Raw genomic sequence first — 26,015 nt, forward strand, 5'->3', positions numbered from 1 at the left:
AATTGGTTTTAAACCTAAGACGAGGTGGCATTTGAACAAATAAATCCCACCTAGCTTAAATAAAGAAGAGAAGTAAAAAAATTAAATATTAAATAACTATAATAAACAGAGTGAGTGGTGGAAGTCTGAGGATCGTTCAACTGACAGAGAGAGAGAGATGGTTGTTACAAATGAGCCTTCTCTTTCCTTCCAGTTCCAGACGGGACCCGTCCCGCTATTGGATTGGCTGCTACAATCAGAGCTGAATTAGGCCTAATATTTATTTCCAGAAACAATTGTACATGTTTTTGCGGGTGCTTTGATTGAACTCCCGGCAGACATGCTGTAGACAGATGTTTAGATGACCTCATGTTTGAAGTAATGTTGATTATGGAAGGGGTGCTGCTTGGCTCTTTCTCTAAATCAACCCCCTCCGAACCCCCCAGCTCCCTTTGCTAGACTATGTGTCTCAGACATAGAGGAGAGGTACATCCTTCAGAATGGTCACACACAGTCAAGTGGGAGTTGTTTTGGCTCAGGGAGGAAGAGGAGATATTTAAATTTCTGAAACAATTTCTTTGACAGACAGATGTCAGTAGGGTTGTGGGTGGCTGGGTAAAAATGAAGCATGACCGGCGTGTGACAAGCCATCAACATAGTTCTGGGATGGGTTGTCTAACCAACAGCACATTGTGTGAATGCAATCTACAGATAAATAGCTGTCCAGACTACAAAGTAGAATAACAATTATGTCATTTAACTCTCTGTGGGTAAATTCATTCTTCTGATGTTCTTCCTTTATGAAGCAGCCATTCTATAGCCTGTTACTCTGTTGACTCTGGGTGCATCCCAAATGGCACCCTATTCCCTATAGAGTACCACATTGTGAGTCATAATACCCATAAAACCTAGCGGTCAAACAGGGAAATAGTTCCGTTTTTCCACCATTAATTTTTCCCATAGGGGATTTTAGAAACACTTCAATTAAGGGCTGTTTTTCAAGTAGGCTCACCTTGTCGTGATGTTTTGATAACCAGGTAACTGTCTGGGACAAGGTGACTTTTATCAATATATTCGCCTGTATTTACCCCCCAAAAATGAAATGCTAATTAGCTGCTAATGTGGCTATTAGCACTACAAATGCAAAGCTGATCTGGACAAGACTGCGAATGGAGGCAAAGGTAGAATCTCTGGATTAACTATCTAATATTAGCTCAATTCTGTAATGAATAAATTGACAAAATGTCTTTGAAATGACAATTCTGGAACTGACACCTTTGCTAACAGTACCTGTTAGCAAATGTGTCAGCTAGAGATGACGAGCAGGAGCTTGCAGGGATTTCTAGTCTTGCATGATGTCTACTTTGATGCTAATTAGCATTTTTCGAATCTGAGAGTAAATAGAGGCGAATATAATGATTAAAGTCACCTTGTCCGAGAGAGATTTACATATTTATCAAAACTTCACTCCAGGGAAACACTACACGAAACACAGCCCTTATTTTAAGTGAACAATGGAAAAAATTATTGGAACCATTTCCCTGTTTGACCGCTAGGTTTTATGGGTATTATGACACCTCCACTGTGGAGCTCTATATAGCGCACTACTTTTGAGTCCCATGGGCCCTGGTCAAAAGTAGTACACTACGCAAACAAATAGGGGGCCATTTGGTCGTGTGTAACCTAGCGTAATTGACAGAAACTACCTCATTTAGATTTTAGAATGGGGAAAAAAGTTGCAACCAGGCTTGAGGTGTAATGGGAACAAATGCAGCATGGACACATGGAAGCCATGCTTCCTGAAATAGATCTGATAGCGGTCTTACAGGTAGGTAAGATCCAGCTAAAATGGGCAAAGCTGAAATGCTTCATGTTTTAAAGTAGAAATACCAACTCATGCCATCTTGGTTGTGAGACATACTGATGTTATTGATTGGGGGAAAATGATTTACAGCATTTATTTATTTTTTGCAGTAAATTGGTTGTTAATATCTGTCTCAAAGGAGATATTGTGCCATTTGATAGATATCTAATGTTCACATAAATGAGGACTGTACGCTACCTGTTAATGAGCAGTTTGTGTGAGGAGAGAGTGGTTGGGTGGCCTAGTGGAGATTTAGTCAGTGCTGTGATGTACAACCCTCAGACCAGCCGCTGACGTTATCTTAATGACATGATTAATGGAACTAGGTCACTGACTGAGTGGGGGAGCGGAGCGCGCAGTGTGTAGGAGGAAACTTCTCTATTGTGATCACTAAATAGTTCAAGATAGCAGTAAACGCACACACACAGACACACACACAGACACAAACACATGCACACACGGGCCATCAATCATGCATGTTAGGTTGCTGTGAGCAGTAAGGATAATTGCGGTGTTATGTTAGGAGCATAATCAGCAGGATAATTATGATTGTTCGACATGGGAGGCTGTGCCTGGACTATCGCTAGTCTCATTTACCAAGTAACAATTATTACAATGAGTTGAGGGAAATGCAGCCAGTGTGGTTGGGACAACGTTTTGGGTCATTTTGTGAATGTGTACTTGGATGTTCTCTCTATCGTTCTCATCCGTAGTTTTTATGAGACAGCTGTGACGGAAACAGGAAGTTTCGGTAGAATTTTGTAAATGCCGACAGATCATTTGTTCGTTTGACATGGTGTGGTGTTTTTTGTGTCTGTAAAATTAATTATGCGAGGAATGGCGGTGGAAACACTTTTATTAGCAGATATTGATATAATGATCATATCGAAGTAAACTTAGAGTCACGCAATAATATGGTGTGTGGTCCTCCCACTACAATTCAGGAAGCATACAGTTTATTAGGTACAGATTAAAATAAGTTATGATGAACTTCACAGGGTGGTGAAAGTGCACGGTGATGAGCTTGATGCTCTTTTCCAATAAATATCCAAGGTATTATTCTGGTGAGATGCTTGACTGCCCTTTGACAAATAAACATATTATCCACAATATCATCATTTTATTTGTATCTGCGATCTGTTTACGGCGTCAAATGAGCCTCTAAAGTCCATTGCACACAATATGGCTCTATTGAGCAAGATGAAACATTATTGAGCAAGCAAACACTGAGCCGAGAGCACAGAGGATGGGTCCCGCGAGCAGTGGATGGGTCCCGCGAGCAGTGGATGGGTCCCGCGAGCAGTGGATGGGTCCCACGAGCAGTGGATGGGTCCCGCGAGCAGTGGATGGGTCCCGCGAGCAGTGGATGGGTCCCGCGAGCAGTGGATGAGTGCCGCTAGAGCACAGAGGATGAGTGCCGCTAGAGCACAGAGGATGAGTGCCGCTAGAGCACAGACTAGTCGAGAGCGCAAAGGATGTCTCCTGAGAGCGCAAAGGATGGGTCCTGCGAGCTGACAGGATGTGTCCTGCGAGCTGTCTCCTGCGAGCGGACAGGATGTCTCCTGCGAGCGGACAGGATGTCTCCTACGAGAGGACAGGATGTCTCCTGCGAGCGGACAGGATGTCTCCTACGAGAGGACAGGATGTCTCCTGCTAGCGGACAGGATGTCTCCTGTGAGAGGACAGGATGTCTCCTGCGAGAGGACAGGATGTCTCCTGCGAGCGGACAGGATGTATCCTGCGAGAGGACAGGATGTTTCCTGCGAGAGGACAAGATGTTTCTTGTGGCAGATGTCTGTGGAGGGGTTCTTGACCACGCTCTGGCTGTCTGAGCATTACACGCTCAGACAGCGGTAATGCTGGAACGTGTCTTAGGCACCGTTGGTGGCCAGGTCACCTCCCTCAGAACCATTGGTGGCCAGGTCACCTCCCTCAGAACCATTGGTGGCCAGGTCACCTCCCTCAGAACCATTGGTGGCCAGGTCACCTCCCTCAGAACCATTGGTGGCCAGGTCACCTCCCTAAGAACCAGTGAACATCTCCAAGTTCTTACAGTGGGACATCAGCACAATCTATAGACAGCACAGAAAAATACAGAAGATGGAACTAGATTTAGTATGGAGTCGAAGGGCTGAATCACAACTTCAAATCCTTGTCGCTCAAAGTTCTATGCATGATTTACCGAACTAACCGAGTCAATGGGTGTATATGGGGGCTGGACATCACTGAGTGCAGAGGAGAGGGGCAAGCTCAGATGAACAGTGTTGTCCATCCCTGCCTCAACACTGGTCTGGGGAGCACCACATATCTGAGGAGATAAGAGAGAGAGGGATGACGCAAAACACTGCGCTAAATCACACACAAGAAAAGTGTTTGCAAACAAAACACAGGTCTGTACTACAGGGTGTATACAGACTGAGTAGACTAATATACACAAAACATACACTGCGTGTACAAAACATTACCAGTATCAGACTCAGAGCGTCACAATTGTATATCATACACTGCAACTGGAGGGACAATGGGAAAGTATTGCTGCCTGTTGATAAACTGGTAACCCCACTTTTGAGAAATGGCCCTTGAAAAGTTTCAGTTCAGTTTTTACACTTCATTGTTCACACCCATTCAGCATCATTCACACCGTCTTAAGCCTTAGTCCCACCCATCTCTTTAAGGATTCACGTGAGTCTGTGTGCTAATCAGAGTGAGTAAGGTAGTGTAGTAAACAACCAAAGGTTTCAAGCATAAATGGTGAAAGTAGTAGCCTAAAATAAGGAAAAACTCTAGGTAAAAATACACTTTATAAAGAATGTAAGATTAATAAAAGTAGTGCGAATCATGTTGATGGTAAATGAAATAATCAAAATATGTGTTGTTTATGCTTTACATATCAAGTGTTGTTGTCCTCCACACTGCTACTTTTGTCACATGAGATGTTAGCAGCTTTCCACCAGAGTGTCTGTGTCCTGGGCGGCGTCCTGGTAAAACTAATGCATTATCCTCTGCATAGTTGTTGCTGAAGTTCACCACTCGTTGCAAGTCCTCGTGCTTCAGGTGTAACCTGTTCTTGCTTGCGATGAAAACACATTGAACTTTAGATTTTTATTCAGTACACGGAAACTACTTTCATCACGCTCTGATTTTCATCTGCAACAAGTCCTTTGCTGGAAACCACTGGTGGGGAATTCCACTGATTTTCATCTGCAACAAGTCCTTTGATGGAAACCACTGGTGGGGAATTCCACTGATTTTCATCTGCAACAAGTCCTTTGCTGGAAACCACTGGTGGGGAATTCCACTGATTTTCATCTGCAACAAGTCCTTTGCTGGAAACCACTGGTGGGGAATTCCACTGATTTTCATCTGCAACAAGTCCTTTGCTGGAAACCACTGGTGGGAAAATGCACTGATTTTCATCTGCAACAAGTCCTTTGCTGGAAACCACTGGTGGGGAATTCCACTGATTTTCATCTGCAACAAGTCCTTTGCTGGAAACCACTGGTGGGGAATTCCACTGATTTTCATCTGCAACAAGTCCTTTGCTGGAAAAACCACTGGTGGGAAAATGCACTGATTTTCATCTGCAACAAGTCCTTTGCTGGAAACCACTGGTGGGGAATTCCACTGATTTTCATCTGCAACAAGTCCTTTGCTGGAAACCACTGGTGGGGAATTCCACTGATTTTCATCTGCAACAAGTCCTTTGCTGGAAACCACTGGTGGGGAATTCCACTGATTTTCATCTGCAACAAGTCCTTTGCTGGAAACCACTGGTGGGGAATTCCACTGATTTTCATCTGCAACAAGTCCTTTGCTGGAAACCACTGGTGGGGAATTCCACTGATTTTCATCTGCAACAAGTCCTTTGCTGGAAACCACTGGTGGGGAATTCCACTGATTTTCATCTGCAACAAGTCCTTTGCTGGAAACACCACTGGTGGGAAAATGCACTGATTTTCATCTGCAACAAGTCCTTTGCTGGAAACCACTGGTGGGGAATTCCACTGATTTTCATCTGCAACAAGTCCTTTGCTGGAAACCACTGGTGGGGAATTCCACTGATTTTCATCTGCAACAAGTCCTTTGCTGGAAACCACTAGTGGGAAATTCCACAGATTTTCATCTGCAACAAGTCCTTTGCTGGAAACCACTAGTGGGGAATTCCACTGATTTTCATCTGCAACAAGTCCTTTGCTGGAAACCACTGGTGGGGAATTCCACTGATTTTCATCTGCAACAAGTCCTTTGCTGGAAACCACTGGTGGGGAATTCCACTGATTTTCATCTGCAACAAGTCCTTTGCTGGAAACCACTGGTGGGGAATTCCACTGATTTTCATCTGCAACAAGTCCTTTGCTGGAAACCACTGGTGGGAAAATGCACTGATTTTCATCTGCAACAAGTCCTTTGCTGGAAACCACTGGTGGGGAATTCCACTGATTTTCATCTGCAACAAGTCCTTTGCTGGAAACCACTGGTGGGGAATTCCACTGATTTTCATCTGCAACAAGTCCTTTGCTGGAAAAACCACTGGTGGGGAATTCCACTGATTTTCATCTGCAACAAGTCCTTTGCTGGAAAAACCACTGGTGGGAAAATGCACTGATTTTCATCTGCAACAAGTCCTTTGCTGGAAACCACTGGTGGGGAATTCCACTGATTTTCATCTGCAACAAGTCCTTTGCTGGAAACCACTGGTGGGGAATTCCACTGATTTTCATCTGCAACAAGTCCTTTGCTGGAAACCACTGGTGGGGAATTCCACTGATTTTCATCTGCAACAAGTCCTTTGCTGGAAACCACTGGTGGGGAATTCCACTGATTTTCATCTGCAACAAGTCCTTTGCTGGAAACCACTGGTGGGGAATTCCACTGATTTTCATCTGCAACAAGTCCTTTGCTGGAAAAACCACGGGTGGGGAATTCCACTGATTTTCATCTGCAACAAGTCCTTTGCTGGAAAAACCACTGGTGGGAAAATGCACTGATTTTCATCTGCAACAAGTCCTTTGCTGGAAACCACTGGTGGGGAATTCCACTGATTTTCATCTGCAACAAGTCCTTTGCTGGAAACCACTGGTGGGGAATTCCACTGATTTTCATCTGCAACAAGTCCTTTGCTGGAAACCACTGGTGGGGAATTCCACTGATTTTCATCTGCAACAAGTCCTTTGCTGGAAACCACTAGTGGGGAATTCCACTGATTTTCATCTGCAACAAGTCCTTTGCTGGAAACCACTGGTGGGGAATTCCACTGATTTTCATCTGCAACAAGTCCTTTGCTGGAAACCACTGGTGGGGAATTCCACTGATTTTCATCTGCAACAAGTCCTTTGCTGGAAACCACTGGTGGGGAATTCCACTGATTTTCATCTGCAACAAGTCCTTTGCTGGAAACCACTGGTGGGGAATTCCACTGATTTTCATCTGCAACAAGTCCTTTGCTGGAAACCACTGGTGGGGAATTCCACTGATTTTCATCTGCAACAAGTCCTTTGCTGGAAACCACTGGTGGGGAATTCCACTGATTTTCATCTGCAACAAGTCCTTTGCTGGAAACCACTGGTGGGGAATTCCACTGATTTTCATCTGCAACAAGTCCTTTGCTGGAAACCACTGGTGGGGAATTCCACTGATTTTCATCTGCAACAAGTCCTTTGCTGGAAACCACTGGTGGGAAATTCCACTGATTTTCATCTGCAACAAGTCCTTTGCTGGAAACCACTGGTGGGGAATTCCACTGATTTTCATCTGCAACAAGTCCTTTGCTGGAAACCACTGGTGGGGAATTCCACTGATTTTCATCTGCAACAAGTCCTTTGCTGGAAACCACTGGTGGGAAATTCCACTGATTTTCTTTGTGCAGATTTTAGAACATTCGCAGACATACAGTGCTGGGGTGATGTGACTATCGGGAAGTAGAGGTGGAATTCTTATTCAATGAAAGTAGTTCATCTTTGTGGCTTTTTAAAATAATATGTTCCATTCAGAAGAAATTGTACCGGTAATGTACATGGGAAAAGACAGTGAGACCATCTCAGTGAGTTCCGTTGTCATAGAAAAGTGAAGGAATACATACAGAATACACGGAAACAAAGCAGACCTGGGAGAGAAATCAGTTAAACAAGCCATGCTTAATTGAGCACTTAGTCTAAGTAGTCAAGGGGCAAGGTGAGAGTGACCCTGGTAGAAAGTGTGTGTGTGTGTGTGTTTCCGCGTCTGTCTGTGTGTGCTTGTGAGTGTTTATGCTCCTGTGTGTGTGTGCATACGACTGTATTAAAAATATATATATATATATATATATAGTTTTGATGGTATTGAAAAACCATCCCATGGCTATTTCCAAATACCCTGGCATATGGTATATACGGTATACTGCCCAAGCCTAGTATCAACCCCTACAAAACATTTCCATTCATTATGTTCCACATAATAATTAACATTTCCTGTTTCTGCAGGATTATTTTCCTTCTGTAGCAAACTGGCTCAAACAATGCTCTTCTATAACAAGATCTTAATCAACTGAGGTACTCAATGTGCTTTACATAGTAAGGGGGAAACTCACCACATCCAGGTGAGGTGTGATATATGAGGGGGATGATTAGGTGGCTAGGTTGTGAGTTTAACCATGACACCAGGGTTAACACCCCTACTCTTACGATAAGTCCCATGGGATAATGACCATAGAGAGTCAGGACACCGTTTTAACGTCCCATCCAAAAGACAGTGGCACCCTTCGCAGGGCAATGTCCCCATCACTGCCATGGGGCATTAGGATCTCCTTAGACCAGAGAGAATAATGCTTCCTACTGGCCCTCCAGCACCACTTCCAGCAGCATTTTGTCTCCCATCTAGAAACCAATCAGGACTGACCCTGCTTAGCTTCAGAAGCAAGCCAGCAATGGGATGCAGGGTGGTATGCAAAGCCATGGAATTTAGCTAGAAATTGACAGTGAACTTGCTGAACTATGGCATCTGTGATAGTGTACTATAGACCACTAACTGTGCATTATCAGTGATTGTTCAGATTGAGATGATGCATAATAGCATGTTTACGGCATGTGATTGCCTAAACAATTTGTTTGATTTGTGATGCAAAAATGTTGAGGGCAAACTAAGGCCTATATTTTCAACTGATTTTGATGCAAAAATCTAAAGTTCAGATAATTACCAACCTTGTGTTTCCACTGGAAATGAAGAAATATAAATAAACATAAGTACTGTCAACAACAAAAAAAGACCCAAAGAAAGAACCCTTGGCACTGTGTGAGAGTGTGTTTCTCTGGATGAGCTGTACACTGGGAGAACACAGGTTTTACAGTAAGCCCCTGCCAAGATCCAGCCTCTTCATTTAGCTCTCAGTCCCACCATGCAGACAGACCCCTACACACACACACACACACACACACACACACACACACACACACACACACACACACACACACACACACACACACACACACACACACACACACACACACACACACACACACACACACAGAGAACCCTTTCCCTACCTCATCCCCTCTGTTAACTGTATCAAGATGAGTGTTTAGGCCAGTGCAGTAATCACAATGTGATTTGTTGTGCTCGGGAGCCAATTTGTATCTTTACTGCATGGGGGAAATATCCTGTGTGTGTGGTGAGAGTTGTGTGTGTGTGTAAGAGCATCTTGCGACAAGGCTTTGGTTAGGTAAGCTCAAATGTATGGGCACGTTAGATTATGTGTGAGGTGGAGCGTGTAGAGGGTGACATGGGTTTAGGAAGAGGACATTGGCAGAGGAAGAGGTCATATTTGATCATGAGAAACAACAACTGAACTCTTTTGGAATTTGTTTACAATTTCATCATCCCTTCAAAAGGGACAAGGGCGTCACATTGAAATCAAGGCAGACACAAATTGTGAACATAAAGGGAATAAAGACAACTATGCCCTGGCTAGAAATAATGTTGTAAAACTATTGTTGTGTCATGGAAAGGAGCAGGTATCATGACACAAGGCGAGACCCAGATGTAGACACAGGAGGCAGATGGTGGGAGTTTAAGATGTTTAATAAATCCAAAAGGAATAGGCAAGAGAATGGACGTGGACAGGCAAAAGGTCAAAACCAGTTCAGAGTTCAGGAGGTACCGAAGGGCAGGCAGGTTCGAGGTCAGTGCAGGCAGAATGGTCAGGCAGGCGGGCATGGAGTCCAGAAAACAAGCAAGGGTCAGAACCGGGAGGACTAGCAAAAAGAGAAAAGGCATAGCAGGAAAATGGGAAAACCACTGATAGGCTTGGACATACAAGACGAACTGGCACAGAGAGACAGGAAACACAGGGATAAATACACTGGTACAGAGAGACAGGAAACACAGGGATAAATACACTGGCACAGAGAGACAGGAAACACAGGGATAAATACACTGGTACAGAGAGACAGGAAACACAGGGATAAATACACTGGGACAGAGAGACAGGAAACACAGCGATAAATACACTGGCACAGAGAGACAGGAAACACAGGGATAAATACACTGGTACAGAGAGACAGGAAACACAGGGATAAATACACTGGCACAGAGAGACAGGAAACACAGGGATAAATACACTGGTACAGAGAGACAGGAAACACAGGGATAAATACACTGGGACAGAGAGACAGGAAACACAGCGATAAATACACTGGCACAGAGAGACAGGAAACACAGGGATAAATACACTGGTACAGAGAGACAGGAAACACAGGGATAAATACACTGGCACAGAGAGACAGGAAACACAGGGATAAATACACTGGTACAGAGAGACAGGAAACACAGGGATAAATACACTGGCACAGAGAGACAGGAAACACAGGGATACATACACTTGTACAGAGAGACAGGAAACACAGGGATAAATACACTGGCACAGAGAGACAGGAAACACAGGGATAAATACACTGGGACAGAGAGGCAGGAAACACAGGGATAAATACACTGGCACAGAGAGACAGGAAATACAGGGATAAATACACTGGGGAAAATAAGCGACACCTGGAGGGGTGGAGACAATAACGAGGACAGGTGAAACAGATCAGGGTGTCACAGCAGGTTCTGTCACGGCGGTGATCTTCACACCTCCCCAGTTGTCAGTGTCTTATGTGGCTGTGAGAAGAACTGACTGACCTGTACTCTGCCTATTGGTATTACATTTTAAACATTTGGCAGAAGCTCTTATCCAGATCGACTTACAGCCAGTAGATTGATTTCAACTGAAGTAGTTAGTAACTAACTGTACTGGGTTGTACATAATGTTTACTGCTACTTTCATTCTGACTGGACTGACTCATGTCTGGGCCATGTTCTGTACAGCACGCTAGCAAAACAAAAATGAGCATTTGTTTTTGGATAAGTTCAATTACAACTTGGTTAAAAGCCATTTTCAGACTTTAGAGCTGTGTGTAAAAAAATTAATCTGTACATTGAAAAAGTTTAAGAGGAAATAATATATATTTTTTTACAGCTAATTACTGTGCTTTGCTTTCATGGTTTACATTTAGCTGTTAATGTAACTTAACACAACTCCACTAACAACAGTAACTTTCTACAATCAACCTTGTGAATAAGGTGTCTTGCTTTGTGTGACTAGAGGGCAGAAGAGAGCTATGTGTAAGGCTAAATTCTGAGGTTTTGGTTTTTTTTTTGCATCAGAAACACATTTTTAATCTTTCAGGGCATGACGACAAGCCTCCGACGCAAAAAATGTATGGTGGTATTCAGTTTATCTGCTGTCAATTTGAAATAATGTTAATCATTTTTTATATCAACTGACAATTATTTTATATCAATTGACAAAGATGTTTAAAGAAAACATTGCAAATATCTTCCCAGCCTTGTTGCTGTATCAAAATGGGTTTGCCTCCTCCCACATGTTCTTACTAAAAGACTTAGTTAGCTACAGTAACACAGGATGCATCTCATATATACAGACTTAGTTAACTACAGTAACACAGGATGCATCTCATATATAAAGACTTAGTTAGCTACAGTAACACAGGATGCATCTCATATATACAGACTTAGTTAACTACAGTAACACAGGATGCATCTCATATATAAAGACATAGTTAGCTACAGTAACACAGGATGCATCTCATATATAAAGACTTAGTTAACTACAGTAACACAGGATGCATCTCATATATAAAGACTTAGTTAACTACAGTAACACAGGGTGCATCTCATATATAAAGACTTAGTTAACTACAGTAACACAGGATGCATCTCATATATAAAGACTTAGTTAGCTACAGTAACACAGGATGCATCTCATATATAAAGACATAGTTAGCTACAGTAACACAGGATGCATCTCATATATAAAGACTTAGTTAACTACAGTAACACAGGATGCATCTCATATATAAAGACTTAGTTAGCTACAGTAACACAGGATGCATCTCATATATAAAGACTTAGTTAGCTACAGTAACACAGGATGCATCTCATATATAAAGACTTAGTTAGCTACAGTAACACAGGATGCATCTCTTATATAAAGATTTAGTTAGCTACAGTAACACAGGATGCATCTCATATATAAAGACTTAGTTAGCTACAGTAACACAGGATGCATCTCATATATGAAGACTTAGTTAACTACAGTAACACAGGATGCATCTCATATATAAAGACTTAGTTAGCTACAGTAACACAGGATGCATCTCATATATAAAGACTTAGTTAACTACAGTAACACAGGATGCATCTCATATATAAAGACTTAGTTAGCTACAGTAACACAGGATGCATCTCATATATAAAGACTTAGCTACAGTAACACAGGATGCATCTCATATATAAAGTGTGAGTTAATTACAGAGAAAAGACGACAGTTGAACTACAGTACACATGTGGTAAATCCTCAGTTCTCTCTATGGCTCTGCAGTGCAAAAGTTACCATGGTGGGACCAGAGAGCCCAGAGGCAAAAATATGGGGACAAATATATTATGTCTCTGTAGGTGTCTCAGGTTAATATAGGGACAAATATATTATGTCTCTGTAGGTGTCTCAGGTTAATATAGGGACAAATATATTATGTCTCTGTAGGTGTCTCAGGTCAATATAGGGACAAATATATTATGTCTCTGTAGGTGTCTCAGGTCAATATAGGGACAAATATATTATGTCTCTGTAGGTGTCTCAGGTTAATATAGTGACAAATATATTATGTCTCTGTAGGTGTCTCAGGTCAATATAGGGACAAATATATTATGTCTCTGTAGGTGTCTCAGGTCAATATAGGGACAAATATATTATGTCTCTGTAGGTGTCTCAGGTTAATATAGGGACAAATATATTATGTCTCTGTAGGTGTCTCAGGTCAATATAGGGACAAATATATTATGTCTCTGTAGGTGTCTCAGGTCAATATAGGGACAAATATATTATGCCTCTGTAGGTGTCTCAGGTCAATATAGGGACAAATATATTATGTCTCTGTAGGTGTCTCAGGTCAATATAGGGACAAATATATTATGTCTCTGTAGGTGTCTCAGGTCAATATAGGGACAAATATATTATGTCTCTGTAGGTGTCTCAGGTTAATATAGGGACAAATATATTATGTTTCTGTAGGTGTCTCAGGTCAATATAGGGACAAATATATTATGTCTCTGTAGGTGTCTCAGGTCAATGGTTCATCAGCGTTCACATTATCTCCAACCTTGGTCTGTGACTACTACTGTGATGTTGAGATGTTGAAAGGTTAAAATATGGATTCACTGCTGTGTCAGTCGCACACCATTTAACATAGTCCTGGCCTCGTTGGAAAGGATCACAAATCCACATCAAAAACAGGACGATTTTCTTTACCTGAAAGGTCATTTCTGAGATCGTCATGTCTCCGTCCCAAAAGGAAGTGCACTACTTTTAACTGGGACCCATAGGGCTCTGGTCATAAGTAGTGCACTATGTAGGGAATAGGGTGCCATTTGAGATGTAGCCCAACTTGTTTTATTACTGAAACGGTTTTCCAACAACAGGAATTGATACTGAAACCATCAATATGTTAGGAAGAAGTGGAGCACGCAGAGGGAGCACAGCAGAGGGAGCACAGCAGAGGGAGCACAGCAGAGGGAGCACAGCAGAGGGAGCATGCAGAGGGAGCACAGCAGAGGGAGCACAGCAGAGGGAGCACTTAGAGGGAGCACAGCAGAGGGAGCATGCAGAGGGAGCACAGCAGAGGGAGCACAGCAGAGGGAGCACAGCAGAGGGAGCACAGCAGAGGGAGCAGGTAGAGGGAGCACAGCAGAGGGAGCACGCAGAGGGAGGACAGCACCTCACTGGCTGGTTATAGTAGGGGGAGAGGGAGAGTAGTGGATGACAGAGGAGGAAAAAGAGGGATAGAGGGATGGGGGGAGGTTAATTGATAAGGGTAACGTTATCAGTGGTTTGACAGTAGGGCTGATCACTCAGTCGTGCGTGTGTATGCATGTAATGTGTGAGTGTGTTTGTGAGTGTGTGAGTGATGCGAGTGTGTGAGTGATGCTTTCTCGATAAGAACAATCCCCCAGAAGCCTTTGGCAGAACAGAACACACAGGTCGGTGAGGCGCCGTTTCCACTGTGGGTACGCTCCAAATGACTTATAGTGGACTACAAAGGGAACAGGGTACCATTTGAGATGCACTCAGTATGTATGGGGCCATTGGGACGTATTGATGTTAACGTCTTCAAAAGGGGGGGGGGGGGGAAATATAACTGGGCTCTTACAAGGGCTGGTCTACATGTCCAAGGAGGATGTCCTGAATATGCATCAGCGGGGGAGGTGATTTTAAATCCTAACGTTTAGGGTAAGGTTTGTGCATGCGTGTACCTACAGTGTGCGTGGCAAGGGAGCTGATTTTAAATCCTAACGTTTAGGGTAAGGTTTGTGCATGCGTGTACCTACAGTGTGCGTGGCAGGGGAGCTGATTTTAAATCCTAACGTTTAGGGTAAGGTTTGTGCATGCGTGTACCTACAGTGTGCGTGGCAGGGGAGCTGATTTTAAATCCTAACGTTTAGGGTAAGGTTTGTGCATGCGTGTACCTACAGTGTGCGTGGCAGGGGAGCTGATTTTAAATCCTAACGTTTAGGGTAAGGTTTGTGCATGCGTGTACCTACAGTGTGCGTGGCAAGGGAGCTGATTTTAAATCCTAACGTTTAGGGTAAGGTTTGTGCATGCGTGTATCTACAGTGTGCGTGGCAGGTGATAACTCCTCACTAAGTAAATGTCTTCCTTTGCTACATGAGTATTTTCCGTCTTCCTCTGACTTGCTACCTCCCAGGAAGAGGTCTTCGGTGGCCCCCAGGGGTCCTCTGTTCTCCTCTGAATGGCTGTTCACTGAGGTGCCTTTCAGAACTACTCTCTCTTTGGCAGCAGCCTCGCCGTACGGGTCCCAGGGGACAATCTGTCCCGGACACTCATTTATCACCTCATATCCAGACCAATGCAGACTGACACACACACACACACACACACACACACACACACACAGAAACACACACACAGAAACACATAGACACTTAAGAACTGTGCTTGTTTGTCTGTCATGATTTTCAAAAATTGCTTTGAGTTAACGGCAAGGCTTTTCTGAAAGGAAATGTCTCCATGTGATTCTGCACAGACCATTTACCTTGTCTATAAATGTTTTGTTTAGTAATGCTACGTTTCTTGCCCCACAAAATGAATTATAACGTATGCTGTAGTTGCTCAGAAATGCATCATTTAGGATAAATGAATTCTAACGAGCAGCTACGTGTCGTAGTTTTAAAGTTCTGGCAAAGTTTGATAGAAAATATTTTTTGTATTTGAACATGCAGATTGTATTTTTTTATTTAATGAAATAAACAAATGCATGATACAAAATAACAGAAAATATGTATGCTGAAGTAAAACAATAAACTAAATACAGTATTATAATGCATTTCATTTGTACACAGTATCTTATTATATAGAAATAATATAACATTTGACTACTAGTATATACAAAATTATACTTGTATATTATTATTGTTATGATGGATGATGATTGTTACATCTTTTAGACTTGGCTGTTGGTTTTCTGAATAAATCGAAAGGGGACAGGGTCAATTAGAGGAATAGGCAGATGGAGCAGCATTTTATAAGCCAAACATCATTGTCCTGGGTACAGGACTGGGGCTGCTCCCACTTCCCAGATGTCTGTCTGCTGTCTGATAGATTGAACCAGAGCTGGACAGAGAACAGTTAGAAAATAACCCATTGAGAGGGAAACGGCATTTCAAATCAGGGACTAGGTCAGACAGACAGGGACAGGGGGATGAAATGGCACCGATACAGATGGAAGAAGAGAAAAACAGAGGTGGCTGACATTCAGGAAGAGAGGGAGGGAGGAGACGTTTGATAGAGGGGAGGAGGATGAGGGGAAGAGGGAGGAGGAGGGAGGAGGATGGGTAAAAGGAGGGAGGAGGAGAGATTGGGTTTTCCTGCAGGCTGCTCTGCTCTTGGTCCAGTCTTGCACATAACAATGTGAGAATCAGTCAGTCAGAGGCTACGTCCCTGGTCAAAAGTAGTGCACTATGTAGGCAATAGGCTAGGTTGCCATTTGGGGCATAGTCAGAGTGTGGGCGGTTACAGTTTGAGCCAGAGAGTTGTTCAGAAGCCTATCAGGTTGTGAATGATACCCATCAGAATAGAAAAGGGCTGAAAAAGAGCTACATAAAAAGAAAGTAGTCATTGGTTGAATTTGTTTATTTATTGAACCTTTATTTAACTAGGCAAGGACTCTACAGTAGAGTAGATACAATATAATATGTTTTTTGCTAGGTAGTTAACGTTAGCTAACGCCAGTTGACTGTACCTGCACCAAAACCCTGGTATTTTATCCTTCTATAGCCTGTTCTCCATCTTGTTTTTAAATGATGAGCCAACATGTCACTGTTATTTCCTTTGTTTCCACGCACTTTGAGTTGGCCCTACGTTTAATGTACGTTGTCCTTGACTTTCTTGAAAGACATCCCCCAAATGAAATGTATTATGACTGATCAACATTAGTTTGTTTATGCTCTCTCTTGTCTCTGCAGCAGACATATGGTGAGCCATGAGAAATATGTTTGGAAAATCGAATCGCAATACATATAGAATAGTGAGAATACATATCGTATCGGCACCTAAGCATCGTGATACTGTCTTATCGTGAGGTCCTGTAGCTTCACATTGAGGTTGGTCTTGCTGTACTGTAGCTTCACATTGAGGTTGGTCTTGCTGTACTGTAGCTTCACATTGAGGTTGATCTTGGTGTACTGTAGCTTCACATTGAGGTTGGTCTTGCTGTACTGTAGCTTCACATTGAGGTTGATCTTGGTATACTGTAGCTTCACATTGAGGTTGGTCTTGGTATACTGTAGCTTCACATTGAGGTTGATCTTGGTATACTGTAGCTTCACATTGAGGTTGATCTTGGTATACTGTAGCTTCACATTGAGGTTGATCTTGGTATACTGTAGCTTCACATTGAGGTTGATCTTGGTATACTGTAGCTTCACATTGAGGTTGATCTTGGTATACTGTAGCTTCACATTGAGGTTGGTCTTGGTATACTGTAGCTTCACATTGAGGTTGATCTTGGTATACTGTAGCTTCACATTGAGGTTGATCTTGGTATACTGTAGCTTCACATTGAGGTTGATCTTGGTATACTGTAGCTTCACATTGAGGTTGATCTTGGTATACTGTAGCTTCACATTGAGGTTGGTCTTGCTGTACTGTAGCTTCACATTGAAGTTGTTCTTCTTATTCACGACTGAATGAGAATTAGTGTTGGCTCTCTGCCAGGTATGTCTAATGAGCAAACAGTGAGTTACATCATCCTGAGGTTGATAATTGGAGTGAATTAACTTGATTAGAACAACCCTTTTCCACTCTCACCTCGGCTAGGAACTAAGCCCACTGCTCTGCTATAGACTGCGTCCAAAATGCACCCTATTCCCTATATAGTGCAATAATTTTGACCGGGTCCTAAAGGGCTCACGTCAAAAGTAATGTATTATAGGGGAAAAGGGTGCCATTTGGGACACAGAAATAGGCTACATGCCTGTCAGAACTAAAGAATGCTCTCAACTGGTTCCAGACCTGGGTTCAAATACTATTTGTAATCTTTCAAATACGTAGAGTGTTTGCTTTACCCTGCTCGGAAATGCCACTTCCCAAAAGTGACACTTTTGCATTATTGGGGCTTTTCTATTGGTTCCATTACAACAGGCAAGCTCAATCAAGCCCAGCTAAAGCATTTGAAATGATTTCAAATAGTACTTGAACCCAGGTCTGACTGGTTCTGTGATTCTTTCTGTCCTGTCTCACTGTGGTGTGTTTAATGTGGAATAAATACAACAAGGAAGGAAGGAGGAATGAACACCCACTGATGTTTGATTTAGCTCCATTTTGTTATTTTGTTGAGAGGAGACGAGAGGAGGGAGTTAGGGTTCATGGTTCTGTCCCAAATGGTACCCAGTTCCTTACATAGCCCCCTACATTTGGCCGGGGCCCATAGGGTTCTGTTCAAAAGTAGTGCACTGTGTAGGGAATAGGGAGCCTTTTGTGGCAGAGGAGAGAAGAGATTTACAGGGGTTTTATTCGTCATTGTGAGTTTACACAGTTCCTGGTTGCATTGCTGTGCCGGGTGGAGTGAGTGAGTGAGGTTTGCCATCAGCCGTCTAAAAACAACAAGCATCTCCTGCCAAACTTCCTCGCTAATTAGCCAAGTATTTCACACGCTGCATCACTTCAAAAAATAAATGTAAAATTAACAAATGAAGCATGGTCCAAGAAGTGGGGATGGTGCAGTGGGGTGTGTGTGTGGGGAGTGGGGTTAGGGGGACGTGTGTGTGTGTGTGTGTGTGTGTGTGTGTGTGTGTGTGTGTGTGTGTGTGTGTGTGTGTGTGTGTGTGTATGTGTAGAAGGGTACTTGTTCCAACACAGGAGGTTGGTCACTTTCAAAATAACTCTCACTACCTACAGTGCCTTCAGAAAGTATTCACACCCTTTGACTTTTTCCACATTTAGTTGTGTTACAGCCTGAATTTAACATGGATTAACATGGATTTAGATTTGTTTGTCACTGGCCAAAACACAATACACCATAACGTTAATGGGGGAAAATATTTTTGTTGTTGTTGACATTTTTACAAATGAATGAAAAATGGAAAGCTGAAATGTCTTGAGAATACAAAGTGTTATGTTTGGGGCAAATACAACACATCACTGAGTACTATGTTCCATATTTTCAAGCATAGTGGTGGCTGCATCATGTTATGGGTATGCTTGTAATAGAAGGACTGGGGAGTTTTTCAGGATAAAAAAAAAATGGAATTGAACTAAGCACCAACAAAATCATAGAGGAAAACCTAGTTCAGCTTTCCACCAGACACTGGGAGACAAATTCACCTTTCAGCAAGACAATAATCTAAAACAACAAACACCAGGCCAAATATACAATGGAGTTGCTTACCAAGAAGACAGTGAATGTTCTTGAGTGGCCAAGTCACAGTTATGATTTAAATCTACTTGTTGTCTAGCAATGATCAGCAACCAATTTGAGCTTGAAGAATTTAGAAAAGAATAATGGGCAAATGTTGCACAATCCAGGTGTAGAAAGCTCATAGAGACTTACCCAGAACGACACAGCTGTAATCACAGCCAAAAGTGCTCCTACAAAGTGTTGACTCAGGGGTGTGAACTTGTGTATATGAGATATTTCTGTATTTCATGTTCAATAAATTTGCAAAAATGTCTAAAAACATGTTTTCTCTTTGTCAATATGGGGTATTGTGTGTAAATGAGTTAGAAAACAAATCTATTCAATACATTTTGCATTCAGGCTGTAAAACAACAAATTGTGTAATAAGTCAAGGGGTATGAATACTTTCTGAAGGCACCGTGCCTCCATTACACATTCATACATTTCAGCGATGCAGATTCAGCATTATTATTTTAGTCTACAACACATTCAATCTGATGAGACACATTATTTACTCTAAATTCATTAGTGTTAATTACGTTGCTTCCATTTGTTTATCAGTTAGGCCTCATAACTGATTGTTAGAGTTGAGATAAGAATGAAAGGAACGTGTCGAATTGTGTTTTAATTAAACCGCATAGTCTTGAATGTTGACTCTTAAACAGCGTTAGTATGTTTAACATTTTATCTGAACATTTTCTGGGAGAGTCAACTGGTTTCTTCAGTTTGAATCAAAATAAACCTCTTCAATTTGATCAAACAATGTCTGGGTTCTTTAAATGGTAATTATTTAAATGTATTTTTTTGGGGCACATTTTCTGGGCCTACTTAAAATGTCTTAATTAACGCGTCTCAGTTGATTGTCATTAATAGCACATAGACATCATTTACAAAGGTTGGCTCTCCATTTAAAATGGGAAGCTCTGAAAGCCAATTAATCATTGACAGGTTCTTTGACAGACAGCACTCAGTCATTTGCACAGTAAGTCACCCATAGCTGTCGATTCGGGGAGTGTCCAACCAAGCTATCTGGGGGACAAAGACCTAACTCAACTGCTTTGTACTTTTACCTGGACAGTTTTTATTATTACAGTAAGTGGCAATGAATCAACCATAGTCACAAACACACACACTCCCCAGTACCCACCCCTCATCTCCACCCTTTCACTGACGGGGGAGAATCTGTCACCGCGTCAGCCACAGCTAGTCTGGGGAGTTGAACTTGACTGAAACATATGTCTTCAATTTTAACATCTCTCTCTCTCTCTCTCTCTCTCTCTCTCTCTCTCTCTCTCTCTCTCTCTCTCTCTCTCTCTCTCTCTCTCTCTCTCTCTCTCTCTCTCTCTCTCTCTCTCTCTCTCTCTCTCTCTCTCTCTCTCTCTCTCTCTCTCTCTCTCTCTCTCTCTCTCTCTCTCTCTCTCTCTCTCTCTCTCTCTCTCTCTCTCTCTCTCTCTCTCTCTCTCTCTCTCTCTCTCTCTCTCTCTCTCTCTCTCTCTCTCTCTCTCTCTCTCTCTCTCTCTCTCTCTCTCTCTCTCTTCCCTATCTTCCCTATCTTCCCTATCTTCCCTATCTTCCCTCTCTCTCTCTCTCTCCTCCCCCCCAGATGGCCTAAAGGGGGAAGGTTGCCTGAGAAGCTGCGTTTCATGTAAGAATAATTAGTGTTAAGTAGCTGGGCGATCTGTTTGTTACGCTACAGCTGACACTTTGTTTGTGTTTCTTGAGGAGGATGATGGATGGAGCAGAAGTTGATGCTAATTAGCCTAAATTGTCACAAAGAATGTAAGGGGGGGGCCTGCGCCCAGTATGGCCCTGCGCCCGGCCCGGCGTGCTCACAGCAGCACAGCCCAGGCCATTTTCTATTGTTCCTGCCTCTTCGCACTTTGGGCGTAATTGAATGGAGCTTGTTGTCATTCATCATTGTTCTGGGCTGTGCATGGAGGCAAGAGGCAAAGGCAGGAAATAAATGGCTGGAGCTGGGTCGTATTCAATACATACTAAACGGAAGAAAACGGATTGAAACAGGGAGGGAATACCTACCTGAACATGTCCAATAAGAAACACTTGTTTTTGTTTTCCTTTGCAGAATTTGTTTCTATGTTTGCACTAATGCTACTATGGGCACTAATTAATGCAGCGATGGCATTAAAACATACACGGCCAGAGTCCAACGGGGCATGAAATTAATGTTTACCATCCCTATGCCATCCCTATGTCATCCCTATGTCATCCCTATACCATCCCTATGCCATCCCTATGTCATCTCTATGTCATTCCTATACCATCCCTATGTCATCCCTATACCATCCCTATGTCATCCCTATGCTTTCTCACAGCAGGTTGATGGCCCCTAGTGTGTTCTTCCAGACTCTCACAGACTTGTTACTCTGTCACTTTGACATCATTGAATAAAAATGAGTCAAGCAGCACTTAGACCAGCAGGCCCCCTACCATATAGATTGGCTCTAGACCATGGATGGGCAACTGGCGGACCCCAAAAGGCTTGGGCCGGCTCTGACTGCATGTGTGGGTATGGATGTGGGAATGCAGACCTGCGAGCCTCTCTGACCCTTCCTGATGATTTCTGATATTTTGTGGCCTCCACCCCCATCAAAGTAGCCCACCTAGACCTAAACCTTAGGCACTTGTGCAGATCTGAGAAGACTATATATAGGTGTACAATACCAATGTGGTGACATTTCCCTCCTGGCCTATCAGAGAGCAAGATGGAATTCCCACCATAATGTTATCTGTAGGGCTAAGGGTTGATTTGGGACTGTGTGGTGCCCAGGGTGTCCCCCTCTACTCAGTGTCGCTCACCTTAATTAGTCTTTACTACTTTTCCCTTCCCGTTTATTTTCCCTCGTTTGCTGTTTCTCCTGCAGCAGAAAAAAGACGTGAGGAAATGACTTACACAAATACTTAGACCTGGAAATTGTGCCAGCAGCTATGCATTGGACTGAAACTTGCCCTGGTTTGCCTTCACACACACACACACACACACCCACACACACACACACATACACACAGTGAGATGGGGGGTCTTACTCCCAACAAAACAAGAGAGGTGGGTGAGATTGCTGCTTGTGCATCGAATTATGTTGTTGCTGTTAGTTTTCAGAGCCAACCAAACATATGTATAGAGCTCCCACACTGGACTGGACCACCTACTTTATAGACTGGACCCCCTACCCTATAGACTGGATCCCCTACTCTATAGACTGGACCCCCTACTCTATAGACTGGACCCCCTACTCTATAGACTGGACCCCCTACTCTATAGACTGGACCCCCTACTCTATAGACTGGACCCCCTACTCTATAGACTGGACCTCCTACTCTATAGACTGGACCCCCTACTCTATAGACTGGACCTCCTACTCTATAGACTGGACCCCCTACTCTATAGACTGGACCTCCTACCCTATAGACTGGACCTCCTACCCTGTAGAATGGACCTCCTACTCTATAGACTGGACCCCCTACTCTATAGACTGGACCCCCTACTCTATAGACTGGACCCCCTACTCTATAGACTGGACCTCCTACTCTATAGACTGGACCTCCTACTCTATAGACTGGACCTCCTACTCTATAGACTGGACCTCCTACTCTATAGACTGGACCCCCTACTCTATAGACTGGACCTCCTAACTGGACCCACTACTCTATAGACTGGACCCACTACTCTTTAGACTGGACCCCCTACCCTATAAACTGGACCTCCTACCCTATAGACTGGACCTCCTACCCTATAGACTGGACCTCCTACCCTATAGACTTGACCCCCTACCCTATAGACTGGAGCCCCTATAGACTGGACTCCCTACCCTTTAAACTGGTCCTCCTACCCTATATAACTACATCTACCCTATCTACCCTATAGACTGGACCTGCTACCCTATATAACTACTGCTACTCTATAGACTGGACCCCCTACCCTATATAACTACTGCTACCCTATAGACTGGACCCCTTACCCTATATAACTACTGCTACCCTATAGACTGGACCCCCTACCCTATAGAACTACTTCTACCCTATAGTCTGGACTCCCTACCCTATAGAACTACTGCTACCCTATAGACTGGACCCCTTACCCTATAGACTGGAACCCTACCCCATAGAACTACTTCTACCTTATCTAACTTACAGACTGGACCCCCTACCCTATAGTCTGGACTTCCTACCCTATACACTGGACCTACTACCCTATATACTCAATATCCTACCCTATAGATTGGAACCCCTACCCTATATAACTACTGCGGGGTTATGTTAAGAAGTAGACACTTGCCTGGCTTGTTGCATTGAACCCTATAACACAACACACCTGACCCTCACTCTTCACCAGACCTGGGGTCAAATAATATTGGATATCTTGGGGGTACTGGAGGACTGGAGATGGGGGTACTGGAGGACTGGTGTTGGGGGGGTACTGGAGGACTGGAGATGGTGTACTGGAGGACTCTAGATGGGGGTACTGGAGGACTGGAGATGGGGGTACTGGAGGACTGGAGATGGGGGTACTGGAGGACTGGTGTTGGGGGGGTACTGGAGGACTGGAGATGGGGGTACTGGAGGACTGTATATGGGGGTACTGGAGGACTGGAGATGGTGTACTGGAGGACTCTAGATGGGGGTACTGGAGGACTCTAGATGGGGGTACTGGAGGACTGGAGATGGGGTGTACTGGAGATGGGGTACTGGAGGACTGGAGATGGGGGTACTGGATGACTGGAGATGGGGTTTACTGGAGATGGGGTACTGGAGGATTGGAGATGGGGTACTGGAGGACTGGAGATGGGGTACTGGAGGACTGGAGATGAGGGTACTGGAGGACTGGAGATGGTGTACTGGAGGACTCTAGATGGGGGTACTGGAGGACTCTAGATGGGGGTACTGGAGGACTGGAGATGGGGGTACTGGAGGACTGGAGATGGGGGTACTGGAGGACTGGAGATGGGGTACTGGAGGACTGGAGATGGGGGTACTGGAGGACTGGAGATGGGGGTACTGGAGGACTGGAGATGGGGGTACTGGAGGACTGGAGATGGGGTGTACTGGAGATGGGGTACTGGAGGACTGGAGATGGGGGTACTGGAGGACTGGAGATGGGGTGTACTGGAGATGGGGTACTGGAGGACTGGAGATGGGGTACTGGAGGACTGGAGATGGGGGTACTGGAGGACTGGAGATGGGGTACTGGAGGACTGGAGATGGGGTACTGGAGGACTGGAGATGGTGGTACTGGAGGACTGGAGATGGGGTACTGGAAGACTGGAGATGGGGTACTGGAGGACTGGAGATGGGGTACTGGAGGACTGGAGATGGGCTACTGGAGGACTGGAGATGGGGGTACTGGAGGACTGGAGATGGGGGTACTGGAGGACTGGAGATGGGGTACTGGAGGACTGGAAATGGTGGTACTGGAGGACTGGAGATGGGGTACTGGAAGACTGGAGATGGGGTACTGGAGGACTGGAGATGGGGTACTGGAGGACTGGAGATGGGGTACTGGAGGACTGGAGATGGGGTACTGGAGGACTGGAGATGGGCTACTGGAGGACTGGAGATGGGGGTACTGGAGGACTGGAGATGGGGGTACTGGAGGACTGGAGATGGGGGTACTGGAGGACTGGAGATGGTATACTGGAGGACTGGAGATGGGGGTACTGGAGGACTGGAGATGGGGTACTGGAGGACTGGAGATGGGGTACTGGAGGACTGGAGATGGGGGTACTGGAGGACTGGAGATGGGAAACGTTGCTTTAGCCAACATGGAGTGCCAGATGTACAGGGTGTGGACCTTTTACCACTATTCTAATGGTTCCATACACCAGGCAAGCTCTATCAAGCCCACCTAAATTATGTGAAATGATTTCAAATGTACTGAACAAAAATATAAACGCAACATGCAACAAATTTAACCATTTACAGTTCATTTGAGAAATCAGTAAATTTAAATATTGTAGTATTTGAGACCAGGTCTGCGCTCCACCTTCCACCAGTCCAACTTTGGTTGCAACACCCTCAGTGTCTGCCTCTCCCTTGTAGCCTGAACAGAACCCACGGTGCATCTGCCAGTCATTAACCTTTGAAACACGTACAATACAACAAGGCTGTAAACAAAACGGCATGGTCAAAACGACATGGTCAAAACGACATGGTCAAAACAACATGGTCAAAACAACATGGTCAAAACGGCATGGTCAAAACGACATGGTCAAAACAACATGGTCAAAACGGTATGGTCAAAACAACATGGTCAAAACAACATGGTCAAAACAACATGGTCAAAACGGCATGGTCAAAACGACATGGTCAAAACGGCATGGTCAAAACGACATGGTCAAAACAACATGGTCAAAACAACATGGTCAAAACGGCATGGTCAAAACGACATGGTCAAAACAACATGGTCAAAACGGTATGGTCAAAACAACATGGTCAAAACAACATGGTCAAAACGGCATGGTCAAAACGATATGGTCAAAACAACATGGTCAAAACAACATGGTCAAAACAACATGGTCAAAACGGCATGGTCAAAACAACATGGTCAAAACGACATGGTCAAAACAACATGGTCAAAACGGTATGGTCAAAACGGCATGGTCAAAACGGCATGGTCAAAACGGTATGGTCAAAACAACATGGTCAAAACAACATGG

At 43.9% G+C, this 26,015-nt stretch overlaps 1 long non-coding RNA gene across 1 annotated transcript in view; it reads right to left on the reverse strand.

Annotated features, from left to right (window-relative positions):
• Positions 1–2,699: 2,699 nt before the first annotated feature.
• LOC118944362 overlaps positions 2,700–26,015 on the reverse strand; it is a 66,520-nt gene continuing 43,204 nt past the window's right edge. Inside the window, exons 3-4 of the long non-coding RNA XR_005039593.1 lie at positions 4,035–4,151; positions 2,700–3,915 (exon numbers count right to left, since the gene is read on the reverse strand). This is a non-coding gene — a long non-coding RNA (uncharacterized LOC118944362). The remainder of the gene's footprint in view (positions 3,916–4,034; positions 4,152–26,015) is intronic.

This window comes from Oncorhynchus mykiss, chromosome 25 (assembly GCF_013265735.2).
Source record: "Oncorhynchus mykiss isolate Arlee chromosome 25, USDA_OmykA_1.1, whole genome shotgun sequence".
NCBI lineage: Eukaryota > Metazoa > Chordata > Actinopteri > Salmoniformes > Salmonidae > Oncorhynchus > Oncorhynchus mykiss.